A 6,000-nucleotide genomic window follows, 5' to 3' on the forward strand; every position below is an offset into this window, starting at 1 on the left:
TACATTTTATACAGGAAATTGAAATCTTGATGTCCTGGAATTATGAATATCCTTCCGATGAAATTTTCATAATTTTGCATCTTATATTATAAGAGAACAATAATTTCTGAAAATTATAATTTTTTCAGGTTTATAGGTTTTTTAAGGAAAAGGATGTATGGCAGCCACCCGAATCCTTGCTGCGATTGTAATAAAAATTTTCACAAACAACAATAACGTTATTAAAATGAGTATAACCAAATTAAAAACTTATCTGTTTCAAAAACGAAGGCCAGTTAGGTTAGTATAATAAAAAATTTGACAAAAGTTTGAGCTCGATCGGTTAAAAATTGGCGTGCCCGCACGAGGGTTAAAGTTCGTGAGAACATTTACAAGAGGAAAAAAATGCTATTTTTTTAGTTTTTGTAAAAATTTTGCCATGAAATAATTACTTTTGCAATTTAATATAAAAGAATCGAAATGTGTACGTAATTTTCGTTGTAATGGGATATAAAAGACAAAAATTGGTTAACAAATTTTAAAGTTATTAAAAATTCCCCAGGGCATTAACGTGTAAATGTTCTCACGAGCTTTAAACCTCGTGCGGCACGCCAATTTTTAACCGATCGAGCTCAAATTTTTTTTAGATTTTTTTCTATCCTAACCTCACACAAAATTGCACTTTGTTTTTGGAAAATCGAAAATAAAAAAATAAGGTCCATAAGGTAATGTATATGAATATTATTTGTGTCGAATTTTAGCTTGATTAAGATATTTGTAAGAGATTTATGAGTACTTAAATGATTTTTGGAAGTGAACCTTATATGGGAGCTATGGTCAAATATGGACCAATATTCACAAAATCCTGTAGTATGATTTGCAAATATAAATTACGGATCTGTGTAAAATTTTGGTTTGGTACTTATATGGGAGCTATAGCTAATTTTGGGCCGATCTTCATAGAATTAGGTACTGCGATTTTGGTATATATTTTGGTATATATGGTATTATTTATAATATATTTATGCTTATTTAAGTGATTTTTGGAAGTGAATTTTATATGGGGGCTATGGTCAAATATGGGCCGATCCATAGCAAATTTTGTGTTGTGATTTCTTTTATCACGAAACTTAATTTTGCTGAACTATATATGGATACAGCAATTCTGTAGGCATTTATAGACCATAGAACCATATTTCGGGAAGAAATTTGTATGGGGGCTTGGTAAAATCATGGACCGATTCTCATAATTTTCACCAGAGTTGTTCCTTTTTTTAATAAAAAGAATGTGTGTAAAGTTTTATGTGAAAAATATTAATTTTTTTTTAGGTTGTCTCACATTTTGGATCATGACTCTGGTTCTACTTAACCGATTTCGTCGATTTTCAATACCAAACTGCTTAGGACAACAATAAACATTGTTTTTGTAAGTCTACTAATTTTGTTGGTCTAGTTTGGACGTGTTTTACACAGACAGCCGGACATGGCTCAATCGACTTAGAATTTCATAAGGATTAATAATATATATACTTAGTTGGGAGTTGGATGATTATTTCTCCATGTTACACACGGAATGACAAACTTATATATACCACTTATGGTGGTGGAGGGTATAAAAAAAAATAATTAAAGAATTAATTTCATTATTATTCTAAATGTCCAAAACTTATTTGCAAAAGTTTCGACGTGTTTCATAACATTTTTTTTATTTTTTTGCAGGATTATTGTTTTGTTTGTTGTTGCACAATTATCCTGTTTATTTTGGCTATAAAACGAATCTGTATGTCCAATAATATAAATGTTTAAAACACAATGCAAAAAGTTAACGATTTCTTGAAACTAAAAACTTTTATCAAAATTCAACTTCTATAAGTTTTTAAGACTTTAAAACTTTAGTCACTTAAAAGTTAATAAACAAAGAAAATATTGAACGTTTAATTGGATTTTAAATTGAATGGTTGTTTATTTTGCAAATAGTAAAATATTTTTTTGTTATATTTGTTATAGTAATCATGAAATTGTTTTCTGTGTACTTTATTATTAAGTTTTAGCATTTTTGTTTAATGTACATAATAAATCAAATTAATTGTATTGTTTTCCTATTACACATTATGTAATGGTAGTGATTTTTGTTAATTAGTTTATGATATTAATTTCATTATTTAAGATGTAAATTGTTTCCATATAATTATTATAAAACTACATAGGATTCTAAAATAAATATTAAAAGTACACAATAGGTAGTACTTATTGATTGGCACCACAAAGCTTACAGCTTGAATATGATATTTATTTAGTCGATTCCATAAAAGTAATGAGATGATACACAATACTTTCTTTTGAATTGTAGACAAAATTAAATATATTGTCTGTTACCCCACATTAGCATATGTGGGATCGACTTAGAATTACTTTTTGTGTTGACTTAACCATGAAAATGCTAATATGTTTTTGAACTCATACAATTTCATGAATGTTGGTCCTTCCTTAATTGACAAAACCTTATAAATGCCAGTTTAAAAAGAGTTTTATGTAAATCATGTTAGCAAAATTCTTTAAGATCGATCGGTAATTGACCAAAGCTCTCACAATGATCCTCACTTCCTTACATACACATACATTTGAGAATAGTATTAGTACACTAAGAGAAATATGACGATCTAAATTTAAGAAAAAAATTCTTGAATGGAGATTGCAAAATTTTTCAAGTTTTAATCTTAAATTATGGTCAGTAAGATTACGTTCTCAAAATTAAGAATAATTTCTTGATTTCTAGAACGCATTCTAAAAATCAAGAACATAATCTTAATTTTAAGATTGTATTTTTGAATTTAAGAACATATTCTCAAAATTTAGATTGAATTCTTGATTTTTTAGAAATTTGACAATAATGAAAGCTTGTTGTGTTATAAATTGCAAAACGCTGATCGAAGTAGACGTGTTTAAAAAAAGTGAACAAAATATTTAATTAATAATAGAAAATCAGAACTCAGACGAACTAGTTCTTATAAGTATATCTGTGAGTGAAGATTTCTTGACGCTGGCTGATGGACAATATCATCTGAGCAGAACGCCGTAAGAAAGGATACACTTTGATACTTGGCCGATATTTGCGAAGTTTTTCCCACTGAGAATGAACTTAAGGTAATTTCGTTATAGATTTTATTACAAAATTATTATTAAAGCTGCATCATTCAACAATAGCCTAGATACAAGCTCATCTCGTTTGGATGAAGAAGAAATTGCTGAAATTGGATCAACAAATCAAATGCAAAGTTCTGAAATTGATGAATCAGTTGCAGCTGCTTATAAACTATACTTGAGCAGAGATAGCGCTGATTGGGAGGAAGTTTGTCATAAATGGAAACTAACATACAGTGTGCTCCAGAAAGATTTGGCAAAAATAGGAAGTCTTGAGTTACTACGAAGGTGGCCAAAAATAAGTCATTCAAGAGTGCCGGAATTGGTGAGAAAGTTGTTTTCGATTGCTACTTTCAGAATAAGTTAATTTCCCTTACAAATTTCAGATTAAAATTGAATTTTAAATTATGTACCCAGGAAAAGATCAATTTTGTTAATTCAAAACGAAGAAGTTTATGTTATTTGCAACGCAATCCTTAAAAGAGTTCAATAAACACTTCCAATCCTATGAAGTTGGTTCTTTACTTAGTAAAATTTATATTATTAAAATTTCTGATTTTTTTAGCCTTCCTTTTCATTTATATCCAATCAATAATGGAAGAACATATGTAAGGCCAAAGTTGATATAATTTTAATGTATGTATTATAATATAATTGCGTTTTTTTTAAATACATAAATATGTAAATATAATAATACATTAAATATAAATACTAATATAATACATTTACATATTTCGACATTCTAATTCAATTTGTTTAATATTAATTGTTAAGATTAAATTCTTAACAATTTAAGAATACAATCTTAAATTAAGATTTTTAACAAGACTATGTTCTTAAAACCGATCTCAAATCAAGAACTTCGTTAAGATTACATTCTTAAATTTTACAAAATGTATTCTTAATTTAAGATTGTAAATAAGAACACAATCTTAAATACGATCTTAAAATAAGCAATCGTAAAAAAATAAGATTTTATTCTTGAATTAAGAATTTTGGACGTAAAATTTTGATTTTAGCACGTTTTTTCCCTTAGTGTATGGAGATATAATATAACTCACACAAAAAATTACTATAAAGAATTGGCAGTTGATCCAATAAAAGTTATTCTTGCTAAAATAACTTAAATGCACTTGCCAATAAAAAAATTACTTAAGCAAATCATAATTTTTGCGTACAAAAATCAAGTCTTCTATAAGGGAGAGTCCAAGATCTCAAAAAAATTTTGGAAGTAAATGTAGCGTTTAACACTGTCTTATAGAATAATATTTACTTAGACAATTTCATATCTAGGTATTATTCTATGTTTACATTTGCTAACAAATTCTACCAAAGTTTTATTATTCTAGTTCAGAATATAGAAAGTTTTATAATACAAACCGATTTCCAAGCAATATTTTTTATGTGCGAATATTATAATATGTTGTTCGATATGCTATTTTTTATTTCTTTATTGAGTATCAATATTTACTTTCTTGTTCGTCATTATATCTGTATTTTATTTGAAATTTTATCGAGAATACAAGTTCTCTTTTATAGATAAAATAAATTAATTAATTGATTGATTTTTTTTAATAAATATAACATCATGAAAGCAAGTAAACAATTTTAACTACATATAAGATATTTCTAGAATGACAGGTGGAAAACATTTGAACTTTGAGACTTCTTTTTTGATTCTGAAACTAATTGTGAATAATAGTATAATCAGATATTTCTCTAGCTACAATAATTTTTTTGATTTTACAAATATCAGAATATTTTGTTACAGGAACAAAATATCCATTAAAATATCATTTTAAGCATGTCGCTATCAAATGCCATTATTTATTATATGAAATCCATTAAGTTTATTTCTTAAAATGTTGTTCTTTTTTGAATTTAAATTTAACAAAATACCAAAGGAGTATTCTTTGTTTTAAAGTGTCATTTAGTTTGTTTAGTCATCGTTTTAAACGTTATTTATTTAATATTTCAAGGGTTCTTTTAAATCATCTTATCGTTATTTTAACAAGTACAATTCATTCATTATTTGAATTGTGTGAACTATAATCAAGAGTCTTCAAAATAATAACAATTACACAATATGTAAAGAGGTAACTGAATGCCTTTTATATTTAATGCTTTCTTTAATAAATTGTTGCAAATATTAAATAAACTAAGAGAGGTGACTAATTTTTGGGGTCCACTTACTACAGAACCATAAATGCGCAAACGAATTTAATAAACATCTAAGCTCTGCATAGTGGGTTCGATCGAAAATAAGTGATAATAACTCTGATTCTTCTAAACTATTGGTCCAATTGCAAACTTATGTAGTTATTAATCGTAGACAGCCACATATGCTTTAAGAAAATGAATTTATGACCGCGCTGCTCCAATTCAAGGTGAGATAGGGTGTCAAAGTCGACGGCATCGGGTTAGCAAAATAATTTTTAGCTTGTAACTTTACAAATATGAACATATTTCAATGAATTAAACTTTGTTATAAAGCAATTGGGAAGGTAAATTTCACTTGGTTATTTCTTATACATATGTATGTATAAACATTTAAAAGATATACTAGACGATTAATGTGCTGTTTTTCTATAGCGAGTAGACGTTTTGAGTGGACGTTTTACATGTATTTTGTTTTTGTTACAATAACAAAACACCTGTTAAATTTCCACTCAAAGTACTCGTTCGCTATAGAAAAACAGCACATAAATTTTTAAATTTTCAGTTTAAAAATTAAAATGAAAAAAAAAAACTCATTTAATTTTCCTCACTTTCCTGACTTTGACAGCGCACAGTGGTTTAGAAACGTTTTTTTGGAAATAATTCGGTATATCGGGTAGTATTGGAGATATTGTTACGAAATTTACATTTGTTAAGCTTCCT

Source organism: Calliphora vicina, chromosome 1, assembly GCF_958450345.1.
Source record: "Calliphora vicina chromosome 1, idCalVici1.1, whole genome shotgun sequence".
Classification (NCBI taxonomy): domain Eukaryota; kingdom Metazoa; phylum Arthropoda; class Insecta; order Diptera; family Calliphoridae; genus Calliphora; species Calliphora vicina.